The sequence below is a fragment of the Tupaia chinensis genome, unplaced genomic scaffold (genome assembly GCF_000334495.1).
Source record: "Tupaia chinensis unplaced genomic scaffold, TupChi_1.0 Scaffold144702_1, whole genome shotgun sequence".
NCBI classification, from domain to species: domain Eukaryota; kingdom Metazoa; phylum Chordata; class Mammalia; order Scandentia; family Tupaiidae; genus Tupaia; species Tupaia belangeri.
Window position 1 is genome coordinate 2,426,343 of NW_006204563.1, and position 26,424 is coordinate 2,452,766.

Genomic DNA, 26,424 nt, shown 5'->3' on the forward strand with positions numbered 1-26,424 from the left:
TAATCTCAACCAAATGTCAACTGGAAAATGTTGAAACAGTTTGAGGAACTGGGTAGAGTGGCATAGCCCCTAAGAAGACAATGAACAAAAATGTCCACTAAGACAGTGGTTTTCTAGAATTCCTTATTCTCTCTTCTTTCCCTTGTCGTTCATTTCTTCTCCTTTTTTTTTTTCCTTTCTTATTTAGTCCCTGGATGAAAACTTGAACAGGCTTCAGGACCTTTCCTACTGTTTTTTTTGTTTGCTTAAAGACTTGCTTATTTAGTTTTATTATTATTATTTTTTAATTTTTCTATAGGGCACACACACTCACCAGAGACAGAGGGAGACAGAAAAAGAGAGAGAGAAAGGGAAAGTGAGAAAGCAAGCTGCCAAGTCCAGAACTCAAACCACGGTCAGCCATGTGGGAGTCCAGCACCTTAACCACATGCCACCTGTTGGCCCCTTTTTATTTTTAATTGCTTATTTCTATAGCCAAGTGATTGGATTTTAATTTCAGTTCTGCTCTTCACTTTCTATGTGACCTATGTGAGTTACTTGACCTCTCTTTACCACATTTTCTTCTTTTGCGAACTAGTGGTAATAATGGTACTTATCTCATGGGGTTGTTATAATGGTTAAATAAGTAATGCTTAAGCAGGGCCTGGCACATAGAACATATTCTATTAAATGCTATTATTATATTTGTTATCATAGTTATATCACCTCCTTTGATGCCTACTTGTTTTCCACAAATTGCCTTGCTCAGAATTCTCAACTGAATTTTCCAGGTCTAGCTTTCCCAGGCTTCTCTGGCTATTTTTTTTTTTAATCAGAATCTAGTCATGCCAGTGAGATCTTCTTATGAAGCCATTCTTTCAATAATTTACAAAGCTGACCATAAAACCTAGAATGTCAAATTTCTGGAACTCCTAAGAACTATAGATATTATCTTATCCAGCAGTTTCAAAAATGGGATACACTACAATCTTGATCCATTCGATCAGGAGAAAACATATTAAAATGTATATTTCTGTGCATTACTTTAGTATAAAATATAAGAATGACATGAGATGATTATTTAATGAATGGACTCAAAATAGTGCATGCATATGATTCAGCGTAATGGCATGGATATCAAAATACGATTCAAAGTATATATTAGTACAGGCTCAAATCTTTTTTTTTTTCTTTTTACTATTAACAAAGTATAGTCCAAAAAAACCCCCCAAAAAACAAAAAACCAACTGTGGGAGATCAGTGACCTCATCTCCTTGTCTACTCACTTCACAGTGAGGCAAATATCCCAGAAGAGGAAAACGATTTACCCAAGGCTTCCACTGTGAGTGAGAGAATCTGGCTGTCAGTGGAGGTCAGCGTAAGATGATCTCAGATTGTTTGACTCCACTTGGTCTCAGTTTCCTCATCCTTCAAGAGAAAATAATAAGCCCTACCGCATAAAACTGTTGCAAATATTAAATCAGAGCATATTTGAACAGAGTAGTTCTGTGCTAGACACAAGTTAAAGCTCAATTTTTATTTTTCCTTTTATGCCCAAGTGTCAATTTCTCTCCCTAGATTGTCTTTCAAAAACTAGAATAAATAGCACTATACTATTTAGTGCTGATAAAGTTATATGTTACTAACCAGGACTTTTGCTATTGGAAATACTTTGAAAGGCTGTAGATGTAAGATTCATGCAAACCCACACGTGTCCCAGTAGACTAGTGGCTGAGAAACAGGAGTAAGGCACTGCTTTGCCAACCTCCCCCTGGGTCAATACTAGTGGGCCCATAATCATGCTGGTCCCAGAATTCTCTCCTGCAGGAGTTTAGGGGCAGTGATCGGTTTGGAGAGGGGAACTGGTCCCTCACCCCACCCCACCCCCGCCATCACAGTAAGTTATGGTCACAGGTTGTCACATCTGTGTGCATTCTACCTTAGCAGTCTTCTCATTCCTTCTCAAAATCCTATGCAAACAACAATAAATCTCCTTCATATTCATATGTGCTCTAAATAGCCACTGTACTATGCAAACTGTTCGCTTTCAACTTAATAAGTCTTCGCATCCCTAAATCAAAACTAATTAGCTTTGTTTTTCAAATTGCTGACACTGGGGGTCTTTGCTATAACAAACCTGTGTGTGATTAGTGATATACCGGCTGGTGCTGAGCTTGGGCAAATATTTATAGAGTAATCATATTGGATAGGGTTGAATAACCTCTTGGATTAAGTGTGAGCTTCTGCCAGGCAATGCTGCAAAATCGTACTAATTTAACGGTACAGTCCATTGTTCCGGCTGCTGATACAACCTCTGTGGACACTGATACAAATATACTCGGGGACACCAGGCCACAGTATGGCTTCTTCATTGGCACTCCAGGAAGTAATGGATCAGAAGAATCTAAATGTCACTTTGTAAATATAAATTATGTGATAGGTAAATGGACGTTCACACAGGAAGATCAAATAGCTACATACCTAGCATAGGATAAGCCTAAAGTAAGTAGTCACTGGGTAAATACCATATTAGAAATGAGAGGGACAACGTTGCTTTTATTCACTACCAGGAACAGTAAGCATCTTAATTAGGCAAGTCGGTTTTTATGTTAAAGGAAGATTTCTTCTGTATCAAGCTATATCAATATTAATGCCAACTTCTCACAGAGACACAACAAATATGTCTGAAAATAGACATTTAATTCTTTTTCTAAAAGGATTATTTTATTTAATTTTATTTATTTTATTATTTTATTATTATTATTATTTTTTTTTTGGAGAGGTTTTCACTACAGGGCGCATGCACTCGCCAGACAGACAGAGAGAGAGAGACATAGAGACAGAAAGCAAGAAATCACCCCCTAGAGGGGATGGTCACGCCACAATCCCTTCTCCTCCATTCTCCTCTCGGGATCCTGGGCACGCACGTACACGCGCCCGGCGTGAGTTTTAAGCCACTGGGTCCAGGACCCGAACCGCGGTCGACTACGTGGGAATCCAGTGACATAGCCATTACGCTAACTACTGGTTCCCTTATTTAATTTTATTAATTACTATTTTTTAACTTGCAATAAGGCATGTGCACTCACCAGAGAGAGAGAGAGAGAGAAAGCAAGTTGCCAGGTCTGGGACTTAAACCATGGTCAGTCATAAAAGAGTCCAACACCTAAATCACCAGGTCACCTGCTGGCCCCAAAATATACTGTTAATTCTTAATATGTAGTTCTTCATCTGTAGTCTGAAAGGAGACTCAGACCCTGGGAAGAGAGAGATAAAAGGCTGTAATCTTAAGTAATGATGTAGTTAAGCAATGGCTGAGTAGAGATGAGAAATTCCATTTTTACACAACCTCCCCAGTGCTTTCTCTACCAGAGTATAGGGATCTCTGAAAGTAAAACACTATAATATTGATATACAAATGACTTGAAGAACCTGGGCCATTTCCTTACACATATTTCTTACTCATACTGTTATATAATTTTTAATTCAATAAAGATTATATATTTGATATGTGTAGGTAAAAAGACCTTGAGCTTCTTATTTGCATTGATTAATTGCAATCACACCATTTGAAAAATACAGCTTAGCTATCTTTCTTAGACACTCCAACCAGCTAGCTATATTTAGATGTGAGGGGGAGGCAGAGTAATTCTTAAAGAGTTCTATGTTTCTTACAACTGACTTGACTGACAGTCCTTAAGTGCTATTTCTTTCAAAGCAAATATGATTCACAGCCCTTAGGTAGAGTGTGTGCGCAGGCTAGAAATATTGATCTGTCCACATCCTAGAAACATTAAAACACAATAAAAAAGAATTTTTAACTTAATTCTGAATAATGCAATAACAAAAACATATGAACAGTACACAATTGACAATGGTAATATATCTGTAATGTTTTATAATGTCAAGGATTTAATTTAAACTCAAGAAACAGAAACAATCTTTCTGCCCAAACTCACCCTCTTCAGCTTAACTGTGACAGTTCTTAGAACAGAAGGTACCTAAAGAAACTTTTAAAAAGATATAAATAAATATGCATTATTTAAGTCACAGAATACAAGGTACCCACCTTGTTAAGTAACTCTGGTTACCAGCTCAAAATTTAGAAATGAGAGCAACCAGGAGGCAATTTGGTAAGTCTTCCACTTGGAGTTTATGGATAATGGAGTTTAAAAATGGCTCCTATTGGGGCTGGCAGGTGGCATGGTGGTTAAGGACACTGAACTCCCACATGGTTCAAATCCCAGATCTGGCTGCTTGCTTTCTTACTTTTTCACTTTCACTCTTTCTCTCTCTGTTTTTCTCTGGTAAAATAAAAATAAAAAAATAAATAAATAAAGTTAAATAAAATAATTCTTTTTTTAAAAAATGGCTCCCATTACTCCATCAACAATGGCCAGAATTATACCAAGGAAGAAGCAGGTTGGGAAAGGCAGATTGGGACTTGGAGGTCTCAGGCAATAGACACCCTCCTCCTCCATGCTTCTTGAACTACTTGGAAAACCCCTTCTCCACTTGCCCCTGGCCAGTCGTAGCCTCTTGCTACAATTATTCTGGTTCTCACAGAAGGCAGCTGAGAATAATCAATACTGCTGTGGGTTACAAAACATGGAGTTTTGACTCTGGGGGCTATTACAGTCCTACAGAGGTACCAGCAGCTGGATCCCTCTTCCTTCCAGCAGTGGTTCAAGGACAGGTTTGCAGGCTACACTGCTGTTACTACCTTCAGAAGAGCATTTCCAATTTTAAAAAAAGTAATTTTTTTTTTTACAATTAGCACTGTTTTAATTTAAATTTATATAATCCTTTCCTAAGGTCATACAGATATGCTTTCAATTACATTACTCAGAGAGCAGATAACAATGGATGGGGTGAGGGGGAACGGGCTTGAAGCAGAAAGAGTGGGTGATTGTGGACAGAAAAATAGAGATGTGTTATCAGGGGGCATTTTATATACCTGTTGACTTCTGTTTCCCAGATCTGTTGTTGTAATCACTGTCTTAGTATCCTACCCACTCCCTTCCAGTATCTCTTTTAGTGTTTGCTTGGTTTCTTCCATATGGGTCAGAGTATTGATTAGAAAAATGTCTACTTAGCCTTCATCTTCAAGTGAAGACTTACCACATATAGTGAAATTAATCCAGTCCACAGCACAGCTAATTTAAGATTCTAATTAATTTAAGAAGTTTTATCTCCATAGTAAATCAGTTTGTTTACTATCATGACACTGACTAGTGCAACCAGGTTTTGCCAAGGCTGGGCTTCTGGCCCTGAGCCATCTGTATTACCTGTGCCATGGACTGAATGTTTGTGTCCCAACAAAGTACATGTCTTGAACCCTTACTTCAGTGTGATGGGATGAAAGTAATTAGGTCACAAGCATAAAACCCTTAAGACGGAATTAGTGCCCTTATATGAAGAGATACCAAATAGATGATGTCTTCTTCTATCACGTGAAGATATAGCAAGAAGGTATCCATCTGCAAACCAGGAAAAGGACCCTAACTATGAACCAAATTAACTGGCACCTTGATTTTGGACTTCCCAAACTCCAGAACTGTGAGAAATGAGTGTGTTTAAGCCACTCAATCTTAACAACTTGAACTAAGACATCCAATTTGTGCCTTATATTTACATCTGCATTTTGGAAATCTACAATTGAATATCTGAATATCTGTGTCTTTGGATCTTCGTCAGTTGTTTACTCTGTATGCCCATACTAAGTATCTGTTTCATCTATGCTTAAGGTGACATGTGGGAGTCTCAGCCTTGGTTTATATTGTACCTGTTCTTTCCCCTTTGAGTCATTTCCCAATTTCAAATTCCCTTTCTATATTCACATCCTTTTTCTCCCATGACTAGATTAATACTCTGGTTACAATTCTATTTAAGAAGCCCTGGAGGTGTGTATAGACTCATAGTTCTGATCTTCTTTGGTCTATTTATCTCTCAATCCCAAGTATAATAACAGCCATACAAATAATAAAAAGCATAAATGATAATAGTAACATTTATTTGTTGAATAGACACCACATTTTTGAGTGTAATATATACCTCCACCTTTGCACCTATGCCTGGCTGATAGTCAGCTGATTGATAGGGAAAAATATAGCATTCCCGGTTGTGAAAATACTGCAATACTTTCTCATGGGTTTGTAAATAGCTACTGTCCTAGTCTTCCAAATGCCTCCCATCTGACTTTCCAGTTTCCCAGGTTTTGTTACTACCACCTACCCTCCCTTCCCCTGATCCAGCATTTGAAAGCTCCATAACGGGTCAATCCTGATTGGTTGCTGTTATTACATACCAGCTATTAATATCATGCCCTCACCATTAGTATTATCCCTAATCTACAGGCCAGAAATTAAAACTCAGAGAAGTTTACTTATTCGAGATCACATAAATAGTAAATGATACAGCAGAGACTCAAACTCATGTTTGTCTGTCTTCTTTGACTTTTTTCTTTCTCCTATATCAGATGGCTCACAGATACAGAGAGGTATTTCTCAGACTTGTCTAATAATAAGAATAAACATGGGACTAGCAGATCATAATGGTTACATCCCTGGACTCCCACATGGCTGACTGTGGTTGAGTACCAGACCTGGGGGCCTGAAATTCATGCCAGGTGCGTGTGTATGCATGCCTAAAATCCCAAGAGGAGAATGGAAGAGAAGAGACTGTGGTGTGGCCATCCCCCTGGGGGTAATTTTTTGCCTTCTGTAAAGACAGAGGTCTCTCCAGCAAGCACATGCACCCTATAGCAAAAATCTCTCTTAAAAAAATTAAAAAGAATAATGATTTGGTCAAAACTATAGATTCCTTGGTCTCTCCCTCGAGAAATTCTGATCCAAACCAGTCTAGTTCAAGGCTAGTATGCTCAGGAAGGTAAGTTTTATGGTTAGACAAGCTTTGAAAACTCTGTCCTGGGACATTTTTGTTCATGATATAATTTTTGACTGATCAGAAATATAGCAATATCTTCATGTTTAAGTAAACAAGACTTGTCATCATCCCTGAGTTATAGGAAACATTCTTGGGGCAAAATGAGATATGTTTCTGTTGGTAAACCACTTGCTGGTTATTCTAGGTGGGCTGGTGCAATTCAAAATTGCAGTCATTCCTGGACACATCATAAAATATCATTAGCAACAGCCAATGATTAACACAAAGCAAGACTATAGTTTATGAACAATTAAGAACACAGATTGAGAGCTAAAATAAAAGTAATCCCATGAAACCTAGTAAAGGGGCACTGAGTTTATTAAGGAAAATTTTCTGACTGTAAAAATTATCACAAGTCATCCAGTGGTGTGGTGGTTAAAGTGGCTAGATCCTGTGTTGCTGACAATACAGCTCACGTTCCAGACCTGGCAGCTTGAAAAACACAGCAGCAGTGTGTGTGTGTGTGTGTGTGTGTGCAGGCCCAAAATCCCAAAGGAGAAATGGAGGTGAAGGGATTACAACATGACCATTCCCTATGGGGATACTTTTTCTCTTCCTCACCCCTTGTCTCTCATCAGCAAGTACAAACATCCTCTTGAAAAAAATTTTAAATCAATTTACCCAAAGAATAGTCTATGATATGCTGTCCAAAAGCATACTCACAGCAACCTGTGAATAAAAAGAACTTAAAGAACATTAAATAATAGTAGAGTCTATGAGGGCCATTGGGGCTTTCACCCCTGCATGTTGCCACCATTTTGAGGTGGCTTTTTTTCTGTTAATGTTGGACCATATTCTCTGACACATAAAGCTTTTTCAATATCTTTTCTCTCCTGACATGTCCCTCCCATTTTTGCTGTTAGCAAAAACTCATCATGAAACATTAAAAGATGTCCAGAAGAAGGCAAGTAGCACATATTAATTGCACACAGCAGGCTTATGACGCAATGCTCTTTGGCATGAAAGGGTTTAGAAAAGAAAACACACACACACACACATAAGAAGAAGAAGCACAAGATAGACAAGCAGTTGTTGCTAGTCTGGTCTTATACTGGGAATGGATTTGTTAAATATTTCTGAGGAGAGCAGTCATGGAACTCGGTAGAACCTCCTAGATGCTCTTGGTGACATGTAAATCATCGATGAGCAGGAGAAATCTATACCAGAGTTGAAATTTACTACCACAGGACATGGCCCAAGCTGGGTTGGTTCTCTTCCAAGTCACAAGCCCTGCCAAAAGCTTAAACACCTGCTGCAGTTATTGTGTGCATATTCCCTTAGACAACCGAGAAACTACTCATCGGATAAACCAATAAGTAAAATAAAGTGCCAAATATACTCTCAGCAGAGGCCCATAAAAGAAAACATTTAAGTAAATTTAACTGGATACTTCCAAATGGCACACCTGACAATGAAGAGAATGTACAATAGTGGAAGCCTTAGAGAGAAAAACATTAGGCAGTTTTGGTATCATTCTAAAAAGCCAAACCCATAACCAACCACGCCTTCATCATCTGCAAATAAAGCAACTTTCTACCCTAGGGTGGAAAAAAAAAAAAAAAAAAAAAAAAAAAAATAAATCAGCAGAGGCCCATAAAAGAAAACATTTAAGTAAATTTAACTGGATACTTCCAAATGGCACACCTGACAATGAAGAGAATGTACAATAGTGGAAGCCTTAGAGAGAAAAACATTAGGCAGTTTTGGTATCATTCTAAAAAGCCAAACCCATAACCAACCACGCCTTCATCATCTGCAAATAAAGCAACTTTCTACCCTAGGGTGGAAAAAAAAAAAAAAAGAAAACAAAACAATAACAGCAAGAACAAACTTTAAAATTATAATACAGGGTTACAAGGGAGTTGGAATAAGGAACACTGTCCTCTTTTATTTATTTGGATGAAAACGAAAGCTTTTGCTCTTTACTTGTTAGTTTCTTTTCTTTTCTTTCCCTCCCTCCAGTACTTAATACCTGTATGAAAGTCCCTGACTTAAGAGGTAGGGCTTAGCTAATGAGGTGTGTCAACACAATTGGAAGCCCATTTCTAAATGAAAATTGCACTGTGCTGTGAGCACAATCCCTTCAGGTTGAAGAGGGCATTTATAAAGCAGCAGGGGTGGTAGCCGGTGCTTGCTCTTTAAGAAGGGACCTGTAGGGTTACCACAGCTGGGGGAAACAGAGGCTGACCTACAGCTATGGGCTAACATGATAATTCTCCTCCAAATTAGTCATATTTTTTCAGGTTACCTCCGAAGATAGTGAGTAAAGGCAGATCTAATCCCTTTCCTAATTGTAAACCAGCACCAGCCTAATTACATTCCCATTTACCCCAGATACTCTAAAATCATAGGCTTTCTGTTTGCTAATTCCTTTTATTCATGGTTTTATGACTCCAGAGGAGGCTTTGGGGAGTACGAATTGAAAAACAGTGCAGTGAGTTAGTTCCACATAGACATTAACTATGAAAAAGTAATGACATGGAGGAGGGAAAGGGGTGGGAAGAAAAAGGCCTCATATTTAGTTTAGACTGATTTCCATCAGGGCTGGAGAAATATTTGAGATTTTGCCTAGCAAACACAGGGGTCAAGACCAATGTTGCAAGAGCGCTCAGCAGTGGAGCAACCATCCAGCCTGAATCCCACGTCCATTTAACAGAACCGTTCTGCAGTGAATGCCACTCCTTTTATCTTAGAATATGCCCTATCTTTACCCTAGTTGATGTGTGAGATCTATGTAATTTTTGAGCTTTTTTTTATGTAGTCTTTATTAACACTATTCCGAGGAGGGTCCCATGTCTAAAAGCTTATGGGATAACACTGAGGATCACCAGTTGTGAGGAGCTGACAAAGAGACAAAAGATGATGGTTGCAGTAGCAAACAAATTTATTTACATTCTTCCGGGTACGTTCATATTCCTTTTCTCTCATCTTCGTCCCAGATCATGTGTGTTTTTCTTCTGTGTTGGGGAGCTGAGAATTTGGAAGACTGTATAATGATATCTGGGAGAAGACACTGCATGTGCATGTAAGCATGCATGTGTGCATGTTACATGAGAGAGTCAGAGAGACAGCAAACTGCTTAAGTCCTGATTGAAAATGAACGTCCTTGAAACAGGTCTCCTTGGGCTGGCTCAGTTGCGTGACAGGAATGCACTGCAAAGTGAAGCTGAATCTGTGTTGGAGATCACAGGTTCGGTTCCCCACATGCTGGGTGTGTACCCCTAGGATCCTGGCTGGCTGGGGAGTCTGCAGATAGGGAGGTGGTGAGTTGAGACTCTGTTGAGGATATTTCTCTTTCCTTCTTTGCCCTCTCTCTGCCTTTCACTATTTCATGAAAGAAATGAACAAAAGGCTTACTTTTGCTTTATTTTTCTGCGGCTTTTTAGTATATGTAAACAATAGAATTCTTTCACGTTATTGCCAAGATCACACAAACTTTGACTTTTTCATTTTTTCAAGGCTACAACTGAAAAGCACAAAATATTAAAATATTCCACTATCATGGAAGGCCAGGCATTCATTTTCTCTATTGAAATCATGTTCATTGCTGGTGAGCAGAAATTAAACTTGAATAGGTACCAAATGAGCAAATGCTCTGGAGAAGAGAGAGCTTCTCTTCCTAGAAAGGTGGGCACGTGAAAGACAGACAAGGCCTGTTAGGTCGCGTGGCGATTAAGGTGGCTGGATCCCACATGGGTGACTGTGCAGTTTAAGTCCCTGACCTGGTAGCTTGAAAAATACATTGGGCATATGTGTATACATCCTCCAAATCCCAAGACTGTGATATGGCCATACCCCTTAAAGAAAGCTTTCTCACTTTCCCTCCTCTCGCTCTCACTATTGCTCTCATTCTCTCTTGCAAGCATGTATACACTATAGAAAAAAAAAATCAAAAAGGAAGAAAGAAAAAGAGAGAGACATACACAACACACACAGACATCCTTGAAAGGGTCTTATCACACTGCGACCCCCTTTCCCCAGCCCTCCCGCTAGCCCGTATTTGGGGCACCACAGCGTGTTTCAAGATGACTCAGAATCATATCTGCAGTCAGCCAAGGGGCTTCTAGCTCTGTCGCTCAGCACACTATCACGTGTACCTCCACAGCTGGCCAGTCTGGAAGATTTTCATGCATCATTTAAGTATGCAGACAGCATTGCTAGAGTTGGTAATAGAGAGCAAATTTAATAATTTTCCATGAAAATTTTTGTTTTAAATCAGATAGGTTGTTTGTATTTTGTATTTTATTTCTTAGTACATTCTTATCCAGGTCAGGAAACACTGAGAAATTGCATTTAAATTTGAAGGTTGCTTGGTAAATATGGAATCAGAGAAATGGAAATTGCATAGTCTCAAGAGATGATATTTTCATCAACTATGAAGCCTGGTGAGACGTTCTTCTCCACAGAAGGGTTATGTTTGCCAATATAGTCACATGTCTGTGTTCCTTAGTCAAGTTACCCTCCCTCTTTTGAATGCCACTGTCCCTGGAAACACATTCATTCTTACTCTACTTTTTATTTTTTTTCTTTGACACTGGTCTCACTGCATTGCCCAAGCTGGTCTCAAACTCATGATCTTCCTGCCTCAGTTGCCCCAATAGATAGGATTATAGACATGTACCACTTTACATAGCTTTATTACCATACTTTTAATTTATATGGATCTCATAAAAATCCTACAATTTATATTTATTACCATGTTTTTATTTTTTTCATATCTTTCAGCCTCTAGAAAGTTCTATCTATTAACGTATTCTTTTGTTTGTTTGTTTTAAGAGAGATTTTTGCTATAGAGTGCATGTGTTCACCAGAGAGACAGAGAGAGTCAGGGAGACAAAAAGCAAGAAATCACCCCCCACAGAGAAGAAGGCCATGACACAATCCCTTCTCTTCCATTCTCCTCTCAGGATCTTAGGCATGCACATACATGTGCCCAGAGTGAGCGGGAAGCCACTGGGTCTGGCACTGGAACCACCATCAGCTGCTTGGGAGTCCAGCAACGTAGCCATTATGCCATCTGCTGGTCCCTAATGAGTTCATTTTAATGTCTAACTTAGACTTTTACTTCCCTCACCTACATTTTCATGGACTTCAAGATCTTATTCAACTTAATAAATGACAATCACATTTAAGGCAAAGGATTAAGTACTAAGCAGATGCAATCATTGATAAAATATGGTCCTTGCTTTTACCATCCAGTGTCAAGGTCCATATCGATAAGTCTGTTCCCTGTTAGGCTACTCTAGAATGGGGTGGTCATGTGCAAGTACTCTGAAACCAGTCTGCTTGGATGTACACCTGCTCTGACATTTACTAGTTGGATGAACTTCAACAACAGCTTACTCAACTCCTTTGTGACTGTTTACTCATCTGTAAAATAAGAATGCTAATGATATCTTCTACCTTGTAGGGTTGTACCAAGAATTAAATAAGTTAATATGATTAAACTTCTTGTGATAATCCCTGGCAAACAAACAAATAAAAAATCCACAGTGTATTCATTATTGTACACGGCTTCTCCAGTATTGAAACCTTCACATTTGCTTCTTTTCCAGTACCTAGAGGCACATGGACGCGTATATTATTGTCATGTGGGATATCTTCCTTGTCACCTCATTCTCTGTGTTTATCATGGAGACGTCAAAGAGCAATAAGACTTTCTTTTGTTCATTCATTCATTCACTAAACAAATGTCTACAAAGTGCCTACACTGTGCCAGGCTCTTCTACCACTGGGGCTATAAAGGTAAACAAGATAAGAATAAGGTATCTGGCCTTACAAAGTTCATATAGAAAAGAGAAGCATGGGGCCAGCAGGTGGTGGGGGTAGTTAAGGTGCTGGATTCCCACATGGCCAAATGTGGTTCAAGTCCCAGACCCGGCAGTTTGAAAATCATGAGAAATAAGTAGATAAATAAATATTAAAAGAAGAAGAAGCATATACAATTAAGATAATAAGGAACAAGATAATGAAATATTGTGATGCAAGGTCTGTGAAGAAGACCAACTGCAGGGGCACAGTGCTAATCCAATGCCCCGTGGTGCTGAAGTCATGTGGGAAGTCCAGAGTTAGCATCCCAAGCTCTCCCGTACACATCATGCATGCGTGCACATGCTAGTGGTCCTGGCAAGCTGAGGCTGGGGGTGGATCAGGGCACAAAAATCCTGTTGGGAATGCTTCTCTTTCTCTCTCATGGGACAAATAAATACTATTTAAAAATCTGTGCAGAAAATGAAAAAGTTAATTTACTAGTAGATCAAGACTGGGAAATCATTTGTGACAAATCCTCACATATCATGAGCTGAGAAAGAACATTTCAGTTAGATGAGTTTAGAGAAATGGCCCAAGAACAAAAGCAACCAAGAAAAAGGCACAAAGGGCTGCATGTTTTGGGAACACAATGAAATCCTGTGGCTGACATAAAATGAGGTGGAGATGGGGCAGGAATCTACTTATGTAAAACCATGCATGCCACCATTAGGGTCTGGATTTTACTTTAGTCAGAACAGGAATCCATTAAAGAATTATAATTATGGTCTCTGGACTGGGAGAAGGACAGATTGTAGGGAGGGAAAAAAGCGAAAATAGGAGTCTCAACAGGAGGCCTCTGACTTTGTCTTGGCCATGTAGATGAAAAATAGATCATTTAAGACATGTTTTGGAGGTAACACAGACAGTCCACCTCCAAATAAATGGCTAAGCACCACAACCTGAGAAGCTACTGCTTAGTGACCCACAGGTGAGGCTGATAGCTGAGACTGCCATGGGGTTGGGGAAGAGGTACTTGAAACTACTCTGTTTATTGAAATTATAAAGTAAATAAAATTTTTTAAATGGATTTTGAATCTACATTTACTTACCAGTGATTGAAATTATAAAGTAGATTAGATTTTAAAAATGGATTCAGAATCTACATTTACTTACCATGCTTAAATACATTAATATGATTAAATTTCTTGGAATTTTAATCATTATACCCTCTTAAATTTAATGATTATACATTATCAAAAAGACCTTTCTCAGACAGAATTACACGGTAGGTAATGTTTGTCTTTCGCATTGCTATCCACACCTTTAAAAATTGTCAGTAATTTTTAGCGCTTGCTATAAGTTCCTTTTATCTGTTTTTGCAATTTATACAACAGCCCCATAGACATCTGCTATGTGTAGGCCCAATTTTATAGATGCTGTGACATCGAATCACCGTGAAGTAACTTTTTTTTTTATTATCATCATCATAATCTTCTTTATATTACATTGGATTACATATAACTTTACAGTGTATTACATTGTTTTTTCAAAAGGGAATGCCATGCATGTCCGTCAGTACAGAGACATTAATCTCCCCACTTCAACATTCAATATCTTTTCTATGTTTTCCCCAATCATTATTTTTATTATTCACATTATTTAGCTCACAAAGAGAATATTCCAACTTGTGAACATTTCTCCCTTGTCTAGTTGATAAAACTATAAAATTATCTACAACAGATAATACCACATTTCTTTGTCCCATTAATGCTTTGCCTCTCTATTTTCCTTTTAAATGTCCTTCCTCAGACTCTACTTTTTTTTTGAATATCTATTATTAATTTTCTTTTTAATTTTTATTTTCTACCTTAATTCACTATACACCATCACAACCCACCAATAAATTTTCCATCCAAAATACACTGTGTACTGGTTCAATCAAGCACATCAACATACATGTTCTCAGCAAGTAATTTTCCAATTCTTACATCCTGCATACCTTGCCCTTTGTCTTGCCATCCCTGATTCCCCATTCCCCACCCTCTGCCATGTCCCATCTTCCTCCTCCATTGTCCCTGGCATCCATGATTGCCCTCCATGCTTTCTTAGGGATGAGGTTGTTTTCTTTTTTAAAAAAATATTTATTTATTTAATTCCATCTGTTATTCTTATTTTTTAATTTGACCAGACAGAGAGAGAGAGAAAGGGAAAGCAAGAAAGCAAGCCACCAGGTCCGGGACTCAAACCGCAGTCAGCCACCACGCCACCTGCCGGCCCCCAAGGATGAGGCTGTTCTAGGGTGTCATCCCACGCCCCAGGAACTGCAGCTGTGCAGAGCTCAGTCAGGCACGGCCTCTCCCCAGATGAAACTTAAATCCATGTCACGCGCCATTCTATCTTCAGCTCCTTGCACTCACACCTGGATTCTGCCCTTCCTTCGTGCAGTGAAGCACTAGTGTTGGTTTAAAAATGTACACTGGGGGACCAGCAGGTGCCGTGGTGGTTAAGGCGGCTGGATCCCACAGGGCAGGCAGTGCAATTCAAGTCCCGGACCCAGTAATTTGAAATGTATGGCAAGTACCTGTGTGCATGCCCCACATTCCAAGGGGTCCTTTCTCACATTCCCTCTGTCTCTCTCTTGAGTGCACACACCCAATGGCAAATAAGTAACTGAACAAATAAAAACACACACCCGCTGCATCCTGAGTATTGGAGACATGCGAAAACGGAGGCAGAGCTAAAAGAGCAGCTCACAGAAGCAGCCCACTGCTGCTTGTCAAAGGGAAGAAAGTCCCCACTGCACCATTAAATTAGTTCAATAGAATGGCCAATCACGATGGTGCAGCAGTAATGCAACACTTTGCAGTGCCGGTGCCACATCGGAAGGTCACAGGTTCAGATCCTGAAGCCTCTCTGGACACTCCAGGTGCATACACATGCCCATGATGGTGGCTGACTGAGGCCGAGGGTGAATGGTGACATCATGAAGATCCTCTGAGGGATGGCCTCTTTCTCTAACTCTGTCTCTCTCTCTCTCTCTCGGAATACCCGCCGCCGGTCGCAGCCATGACACGGGGCCCGGGGGGCGCGCAGGGCCCGCCTCCCCCCGTGAAGTAACTTTTCAAAGTGAGGCAGCCATGGAACACACAGCTGGGACCAACCCAAGTCATCAACACAGGGGTCTGAGCTCTTAACCACTGACTAGGACATTCTTCTGTTTTCTACCATTATGGCACCCCACACAAACACACACACACACACACATGCACACACATGCAGAACCCTTTCTTACAATAAAAATCTTTCCATAGGGAGAATGTTGCTCTCAGTCTCTCCAAATCCACTAATGATCTACAGACTTTTGATGAATTACATCTTTCATTTCAACAGTAGAACCACTGATTGTGAAAATCAAGCTTATGTAAGGCAGAAGAGATTATTTCCTAACACAGAGCGGCCTTACTGGTGCCTCTGATGGCACATCAGAGCCAGGCCTGTGGATAAACGTAGCCTTAGCCAGGAAAGGATAAATGATAGATGATTTGGAAGAAATAAGTGACAGGAGTGTTAAAATGTTTTAGGGCAAGGGACATTCAAATAAATGCTATTGGATGATTTATTTTCCAAAAGGTGTTATATTCACTGCTGAAACACACCTACATGTCTGCCAGAAATGTGACCATAAAAAAATCTATGTGTATAAAAAATTTACACTGTAGCAAGCTGACCTCAACCTTTCATTTACTAAAGCCACCACCCTTAGCTCCAAGCACACATTTCCAACCACCTCTAATACTTCTACACCTGGATGTCCCACAGCTACCTCAAGCAGAATGTATTCAAAATTCAGCTCATTACTTTCTCTCTAAATGTTTAATATTTGAAATCTCAGTTAATGCATCATTTTACCAGTTGCCAATGTTATAAATTTCCAAGTTTTCATAATGCCTCGCTTACCCTCACTCAGCCCTCCAGTTCCAATCCCATGCAGTATGGAAAATACGAAGATATAAAAATCCTTCCTAATTATCTCACATACCTACTTACCCTCTTTACCATCTGCATTGACTCTCATAATTAAAGTTTTCAGGATTACTCAAGTATAATATTTTAACTCTGAATTTTTAAAAGTTTATTTATTTATTTGTCCCATAAGCAAGAGAGAGAGAGAAGAGAGAGAAACAGGGAACACCCCCTACAGGGTCTTGATGCTACCATCCACTCCCAGCTTCAGCCAGCCCCATATCACAGCATGTCTGTGCCAGGTGTACTCAGATCAGAACATGGAATCTTCCAAGATGGGTCAGCCTCAAGCTTTTTACTGCCATGCTGTAGCCCAATCCCACCTAATTTTTTTTTTTTCCAAATCCAAAAATCAGAGTTTAAGGCAAAGCATAATTTCTAGTTCTTTACTGAGGGGAATATCAAAAGGAAAGGGAAAATGAGGCAGGAAAGGAGGAAAAACAAATATAAGATGATCTGTTACTGAACTGGCCACAGTTTCTCAAGGAAGTCCAGGCAATGCCTCAGTTCTACAGGGCATAATGAAAGCACTGCTAGAAAAATAAAAATATTTGTGAGAAAAGAATGAGCACATTATATTCTAGTCTAGTCTATCATCTCTCATTGACCAAAGTTCACCCCTTGAAGCTTTATTTTTCCAACACTCTTATTTTGGTTTTCAGGTCTGTTGGATAGCCCCTGAAGAAACTGGAGCCTCCAGGTTACAGTCAAGGAGGAATTCAGCCTAAACCTCTCTGACTTCCCTATCCCACCATACTGGGTGAGGTGAAGGTTATCCAAAAGCCCAGCCTTAAACTTCTGAGGTAGGTAAAAGCAACTGGACATATGAGAAAATAAGACATCTGAGGTTGCAGGCCAGCATGACATGAGCAGTTGTCAATCTGAACAAAAAACAAGGCCAAAGACTAAGGTGGAGGCCAGGTAGGAAGGGTGATATGGGATGACACATAAACTGAGTCTGATACAGTTTCCTCAGTGCCTCTCATTCCTACTCCCATTCTCTAATAATATAGCTCTTACATGTGAACAAGATGCCTTCACTTTTTTTCCCAAGAAGAGAGGTAGAAATTCAGTTTTCTAAGACTGTTTCAGTTGTTTATCTTCTAACACAACTTAAAAAAGGTTAGCAACCCAACCTACATTCCCAGCTGATGTAGTTCATTGTATAGTCATACTGACATTTATCATCTTTTTCTCCTATGAAGAGATAGTTTTATTCATTCCAGATTTTCCTTACCCTTGGTTAGAACTCCAGCTGATCAGGATTTCTTGCTTAGTAGGATGTTCCAGACTTTCATTTGGAACGGTCTGAGCTCTTAGTTTCCTTGTCATTGTCAAGTTAAGATCGCTACAATTGCCCATTCACAATCATCATAGTGCACAGAAGCATCAAGGAAAACTCAGTGAGTCCCCTCAGTTCCAGGCATGATCCTTCCTACCCCCACTGTTAGTAGAAGCCCAAGCTCCTGAGAGTAGTCAGGGTCAATTACCCTGGGCCCATATAGCAACTCCTTGCCTGCTAATTTACCAGCATGGAGTCAACTGTATGTATGGGGGTAGACACAACACATATAACTATGTTAACCAGTCAAGGGGCACCTACACCTTGTACATGGAGCTGTGTTTGGAGTCCCAGATGCAATAGTTTGAGAAACACACTGGGCAAATGTGTACATATGTCCAAAATTTGGAAAGGAGGAAGAAATGGAGGAAAAGGGATTGTGGCATGACCATTACCATAGGAGGTGCCTTCTCACTCTCTCTCTTTCTCTTGTTGTCTGTCTCACATGTGTACATGCCTTTAGCAGATTTTTTAAATGATTAAAATATATATGTATATTGCATTACAAATGGAGTTAGGATGGTTTCAACTAGCTCCCTCATTTCCTATCATGTTTGAAGGTGACAGGGTAACAACTTACGGTATTAGTTGTACTGCACATGTGCACTTATTATGTAATTATGACTTTGCTGTTTTACTCCCTTGCATGTTCTGCACATGTGTGTGCGTTCAACAGTATGGTTTTGGCAATGAGCCACCATTGTCTGCAGCCCCTTTAAGAGAAGGGAGCACCTAGTCAGCTAGTGCTGTGCTGCCCTGCTGACTAGCCCTACTCTGCTCAGCCTTGGTTCAGCCTGGTGAGCCCTGATGGCCTTGGCTCGGCTTGGCCTTGACTTGGCTCTGCTCAGCTCTGCACGCTGTAAGCTCTGAGAGCTCTGAGATCTGCTCTGTGAGCATTCTTCATGCATGTTAATAGCTCCAAAAAAAAAAAAATAGGAAATGCTTGTGAGTGCTGCTATGGGCTTTGGGAGCCTACTAAGAGCTCTGTGAGCTCCTACTAAACTGAGTCAATAAACAACATGATATCAGTGCCTCACATCTTTTTACAACTCCCTGCATCTCTAGTCAACCCACCTTTCAGAAGGGAAAAAAATCTTGCAAATATATATATTTCTGTATTGTGTTTTCACTATTCTTTGTATATAGGCGCATGTCCTTTGCTGAAGATTCAGAGGAATTTTTATTGGATATACCTTTGGTGGTGGTACGGCATTTTTCCTCAAGGGGAAAAACCCATTTTTGTTTTTGTTTTTTAAATAATTATGTTGTATTTAACTTTATTTATTATTATTATTTTCCAGTTTGATCAGCCAGAGAGAGAGAGTGAAAGTGAGAAAGCAAGCCACCAGGTCCAGGACTTGAATGATGGTCAGCCATGTGGGAGTATCCAGTGCCTTAACCACCACGCCACTTGCTGGTCCCGGGGAAAAACCCTTTTAATCAATGGGATCTAATTTATCTATCTATCTATCTATCTATCTATCTATCTATTTAGGAGAGGTTTTTGCTATAGGGCACATGTGCTCACCAGAAAGACAGAGAGAGACAGAGAGACAGAAAGTGAGAAATCACCCCCTGGGGGATGGCCACACCACAATCCCTTACTCTCCATTCTCTTCTTGGGATCTTGGGCACACATGCACATGCACCTGGCGTGAGTTTAAGCTACCAGGTCTGGGATTCAAACCACAGTCAACTACACAGGAGTCCAGTGACACAGGCATTATGCCAACTGCTGGTCCCCCAATCAATGGGATCTAGATTATTAATTTATAAACTGAATGAGAGGCCTCAATTTTACACAGTTGCAACTCATTATGACTTGCCCACTCAGTTTTTATTTATTTATTTCTATACAAAGTAAGTAATGACTTATCTGTTTCTGTATCTCACTTTTAGTAACACCATGAACTGTTGTCTGTTACCACAGATTCATGGAGGTAAATAAATCCTGATTGTCACCATTGCTTTTGCTACCTTTATTTCTGATTCTGTAATTAAATCCATCTTATCTCTGACTTTTAAATACTATCACCTGGCTCCTGACATTATGGAATCCCATTCCTACAGGTAACAGGAAGCCTAGTTCCATGGCCAACTCTGCTATCAACCATAGCCTACAGACAATAACCAAAAATATGCTTCTCAAGCATTTTGGCATCTTCCTTTCCAGTGTACCCCTTATTGCCTTAGTGAAAGAAAATCCTTGTTTTTACTTCTATGACACTTTCCCAGGGACTTTTCACATAGTCAGACAGTAGGTCTTGTCTAACAAAACCCTCTAACTTTCCCACATCCTTGAACATTCTCTTGGTTTTCTCATTAAGACTGCAAGGAGTCCTGGCTTTTCTACTTCATTTATCATAAATGGTTTGCTGGCAATTTTTAGCAACCCTTGGCATGTAGAAGCATCACCTTGATCTCTGCCTTCATCTCCACGTAGGATTTTTCTTGTGGTGTGTCTGTCTCCAGATTTTCTTCCTTCATAAGAATCTCAGCCAGGGACCAGCAGATGGCATAATGGTTATGTAGCTGGACTATCATGTGGTTGACTGCAGCTCAAGTCCTGGACCCAGCAGCTTGAAACTCATATCGGGCGCATGTGCATGCATGCCCATAATCCCTAGAGGTGGCTGGAGGAGAAAGGATTGTAGTGTGGCCATCCCCCCAGGGAGTGATTTCTTATTTTCTGTCTCTCTGGTGAATGCATGTACCCTATAACAAAATCTCTCTCTAGAAAAAAAAAATATCTGTCATATTTTATTAGGGGATTATCTTACTCCAGTAAGACTTCATCTTAATTAATTTTATTTGCAATTATTATTTCCAAAATAAAATCACATTTTAAGGTTCTGGGTGCTAGGACTTCAGCATGAGTTTGAGATTGAGACAGCAAAGGACATCAACTTATATCTGAATTCAAGTGACTTTGAGCCAGTTTCATAAATTTTCTAGGCATTGTTTGCCTAATCAACAAAAACAGGATAATAATAGTGATCAAAGATTTAGACTATATGAAGATTAACAACAATATTGTAAATCTTCTAGATAGAATGACAGAGGAAGGAGGAATCAAAACAAAAGGAAACTTGCCAGACAGCTGTGGTGGCAGCATAATAACACAACTTCTGTCACATGGAAAGGTCCTAGGTTCATATCCCGAGGTCTCTGGATATGTTGGGCATGCATTTACATGCCTGTGATCTTGTCTGGCCAAGGGCGGGGTGAATAGTGATGTGAAGATCTTGTTGAAGCTTCCCTTCTCTCTCTGCATCTCTAATAGAAGAAATATATATATTTTAAAAAAAAAGCTTTCAAAAAAGGGAGGGGTCCAGCTTAGGTAGTGCAGTACATGGTGAACTGGACTGCAGTGCTGGGAGCCACATGGTCAATCACAGGTTCCAGGTTAGCCTAAAAGCATGCTAGACATGCACACAGGCACTCATAATCCTGATGAGCCACAAGGTGAGCAGAGCGGACAACAGTGACTCTGTCAAGGGTGCCTCCCTTACTCTGCTTCTCTTTCTCATGCATGCACATATGCCCCCCGTCCTCCCCCCCCCAAAAAAAAGACAATTTGCCTAAATATTAGGTAAAAATATCTTTATCTGAACAACTTATTTTAGAGTAGGATCTAAGGTTAAAATGCTGGCCAGAAAAATAGGATATAGTAAGAGTATGATAGAGGAACAGTATAATGAATTCTTCATTCCTAACAAGTGTTTTATGAGGTTTCTTTTTGTAGTGGTTGGAGAAGAGGGCAGAAGCTAGAGCAAGCAAGAAAAAAAATGCGAGACTCTTACATGATCTTCCTGCTCTCATTTTCTTCATCTGAAAACATGCTGAGCTTCTACAGATAGAAGGTAAGCCTCTTGATTGGCCAAAGCTAGCAAATGCACATTAGCTCGGCTGATTCAAAGTATATGCTGTTTGGTTTGGTTTTGCTTTTAAGAATTACTTATTTGATTTTATGTATCTATTGTTATTATTTAATTTGCTACAGAACACACACACTTACCAGAGAGAGAGAGAAAGTAAGAAAGCAAGCCACCAGTTCTGGGACTCAAACTGTAGTTGAACTGCAGTCCAGCTCCTTAACCACCATGCCACCTGCTGGTCCCTGTACATGCTGTTTTATTTTATACTGATCTTCCCTTTTACCTTTCTCATACATACCTTTCATTATACAAGCACCAAATTAAAAATTTCTACCTGTATCCACTGACATTCTACTCCACTCCAAAATAATTTTATTTTAAAAATATAATATTTCTTTGTAAAGATTACATTATGCAAGTAGAGGACAAAAATCTTTAGGGTCAAAGTGCTGGCATTGAAAATACTTTGTATTCATTAGTCAAAACTGTTGGAAAAACTGTGTACTGGAATCCCGACAAAGGCATTTTGCATTATTTACAATGTTTAAATGAAATTGACAATCTCATTACACAATAAATAAGGAGGTTTTAATGGTTTTGCAAAGTCACAACTATTAATGCTTTTAGCAGAGACTTTGCAATCACCATTTAAATATCATGAAGAGCCTCATTCAAACACACACACACACACACTCTCTCACACACACACACATGCGAACACACATGAGTAAGAAACAGATTCTTCAATCGGTCTTCCAATGGCTCATAACTCAACATCTCTTCTGTACTTCTGCTTTGGATCTTCAAGTTACCATCACCTCCATCGAGCACTCAAATTGGTTCATTATAACTATAATTTGTAATCTGACATTATGTTATTTACTGTAAAAGGAGTGAGAGCGAAGATGAAAAGCTGAGTACAGTAAGAATCTCTTATAACCAAAGATGTTGAAAATGCAGATGTACATTAACAATTACAATGTAAGGTATAATATACAATAGAGAGAAATAAGTTAGGGTATGTATTCAGGTGAGGAATAAATCAATATTATGAGCAGGGGTCAAAGAAGACCAGAAGGGGGAACCAGCAGTTAGCGTAATGGCTATGTCGCTGGACTCCCACGTAGTCGATCGCGGTTCGCGTCCCGGACCCGGTGGCTTAAAACTCACGCCGGGCGCGTGTGCGTACGTGCCCAAGATCCCGAGAGGAGAATGGAGGAGAAGGGATTGCGGCGTGACCATCCCCCCTGGGGGGTGATTTCTCGCTTTCTGTCTCTATGTCTCTCTCTGTCTGTCTGGCGAGCGCACGCGCCCTATAGCGAAAAAACCTCTCCAAAAAGAAAAAAAAAAAAAGAAGACCAGAAGGGCTGCTCAGAGGTGTGGTATTAGAAAAAGGTTTTTAGCAATTAATGCAATTTTTGAAAAAGATGCAGAGACAATAAAGGAGACAAGCATGACTAAAGTTGAAAATATGTGTAGAGTAGGGAGAGACAAAATTATTTGGTTAAAACATATAATAATGCTTTTTTTGTAGGTCAAAAATCTATGTTGGGGTCAAACTGAAGAAGTTCTTCAAGGTTGGAGTAAGGAACCTGGACTTAATTTTCTTAAACCATTAAGAGACCTTTGAGAAGAGAGCATAGATGTAGCATATTTTTAAAAAGATTCATTTCATGAGCCCTGGCTGAAAATAGGAAGAACAGCTGGGAAACCTTTGGAATATTGGGTACCAGCTAAATTCCCAAATCTGCACTGGACTTCATGCCTTTCAGCAAATAGCTTCTCTTCCCTGTGTGCACTTCCTGTTCGCCATACATTTCTGTTTATGCAACATCCTTCACCAGCTCTGACGTCACTTGCTGCCCGTGTCTAGTCATGAGGATTCTTGCCTCTTCACCTGGTAGGCAAAGCCAAAGTAGGCAGCGAAGATGGGGTCAATGGGACTAATGAGGCATACGGCTATTGTGATGCTTACTCTGCGTTGCCGTAATAATGGTTTTGCATGCCTCTCCTTCTCTTCCTTTGACCATGCTCTCCTGAAGGGCAGGCATGCTGCTTTATTTATGTACCTAGGCACCAGCAGAACACATATCAAGTGCTCAATCAGTATTAATCCAGTGATTAAAATTCCTGCCATAGTGTGCTAGAAAAAAACAAATATGTGGGACAACAGATGGTATAGCAGTTACATCACTGGGCTCCTATGTGGCTGACTATGGTTTGAGTCTTGGACCTGGTGGCTTTAAAATCACACCAGGTGCATGTGCATGTGCATGTGCATGTGTGGCCAAGATCCTAGGAGGAGAATGCAGGAGAAGGGATTGTGGTGTGGCCACCCAGCCTCAGAGGATGATTTCTCACATTCCCTTTCACTGTAACTCTCTCTCTCTGGTAAGTACATGTGCCCTAAGGCAAAAATCTCTAAAACAAAATAAAACAAATGTAGTTGTTGTGTTAAAACCTTCTCTGACTGCCAACTCATCATCTGAGAGCATATTTAATAGTTAGCCTATGGTTTGGGCTGACTAGCATAGCCCTAATCTAAGACAGTTTATATTGCCTAAAATATGGGTTGTCAGAAGTTATGACATGTTTTTCTATGTAAAAATGTGTCATAACTTTTCCTATAACCCAACAATCTAATCTTTATGATACTGGCTCATGGAGTTACATTTTTAAATTATCAATGGTAGAAAGCACGTGTACTTACATGAGAGAAAGAGAGAGAGAGAGAAGAGAGAGAAATGCACCCTCAACAAGGTCTGGTCACACTGTGATCCCTCTCCTCCAGTCTCTGAATTCTGGATGTTCTCATGTTTCAGGCAGAAGGGACTAGGGATCCAAACCAGTCAGCCACGTGGCTTCCAGCAGTGTAGCTCAGTATGATATGGACCAAACTATCAGGCTGTGTCCATAGAACCACATTTAGTGCATCTTTTTTAATTTTCCCTAGGACTTGTAATGCATAATTAAGAGGACATATAAGTTCTCAATAGGTATGAATTTTTTAATGGATTAGATAAACACTTCATAAATTTTAATTGCCAATCAACTAAATAAACTAGTCTTTTTTTCAAATTATGCATCCTACTTTAGTATCAGAAAAAATTACCAGGTCTACCCATGGTGGTACATGCTGTGCAGTGGCTGAGGCCACATGGGAGGCCTGAGTTCAGTTCCCAGACCAACCTAAACAGAAGGTGAGGTGGTACATGCCTGTCATCCCAGTTAACTGAGAAGCTGGGGCAGGGTATACAATGTTGTGAGATCCTGTCAAAAATACCTATCCTTGTTCTTACCTCTTCTATCTCTCTTTCCAAAGAACACTACTACATTTCTGGGAAAGCAAAACAAAAAAAAAAATCCACTTCAGACAAATTTAGTCCCATGGCATTTGAGCAAAGAATGATTCTCATCTGGGCGACCCTGAGAAATGGTTCTGAGGAACTACGTGACTGCCACATGGTTGGATAACATCATGGCAGAAAATAGAAACCATTGGTCATCTGTGATGGAAGCCTGGCTGCCCCATTGGCTGTGACTCAGCCATTACAGGAGCAGACTCCTAAAGTTTTCATTTTATTCACATACTAAGGTAGTTTGCGGTTTGTAAGAATGGAATTATGTAAGTACCTAGACTTTATCAGGGCAGAGTTAGTTTGGTTGAGTAATAGTTATAGTTCATTTTAGGTAAGTAAATTATACACACAGACATCGTCATATTTCTTTCAACATCATTGTAATTTGAGTGCCACCAGTTCTAGTTCTTAACACCAGTCTAAGACCCATTTCCAAACCTCCCAACAAATCTAATTCCAAATGCTTCAAAGAGGTATATTTTATACTGAGTGCTTCTTGGAAAGACAAGGTAGTTGTTTATCTTACACATAAACAAATAGGAGTTTCTAAAAAATTCATTAAGTATTTTTCTTCGATCCCCCAGAACTCCTCTCCTTAGAACAACTTCTCTCTTTCCTACCACTCCCCAATTCTCTCATTCAAAACTTCTAGTCAACCTGGCTTTTCCCTCTCCATGCTCTGGCCATTTTTTCCAAGCTACCCCTTCATAAAAACTTTTCCTATCAGAGTTTCCTCTGTTCTTGAGTAACTCAGCCACAGTCAATTTATCCAACATTTCTCTCTGAAATGAGCTAAGCAACAAAGGCTATTTCTTTGTGGGGTGGGCAAGAGAAAAAAAAAAACTTCAAATAGCTATTTAATATTTCCTTTATGACATTGTCTCCTACCAGCAGATTTAATGCATTGTTTTACGTTTCCCTTAATCCTGGTCATGCACAATTCTAGGCACATATGGGTGTGCAATAAAGATGTTCATTGATTTATTAGATAAGAGTTTCAGAAATCTTAACTATCAGCCATTCAGAAGTGTTTTCCAATAGTAATCGAACACGTAATCACTGGATGCCAACTGTGTGTGACACTGTGCAGCCATGAATGAGCTGAGGAGTGTGCCGGGATCCCAAAGAAGCCCAATTACATCAGCCT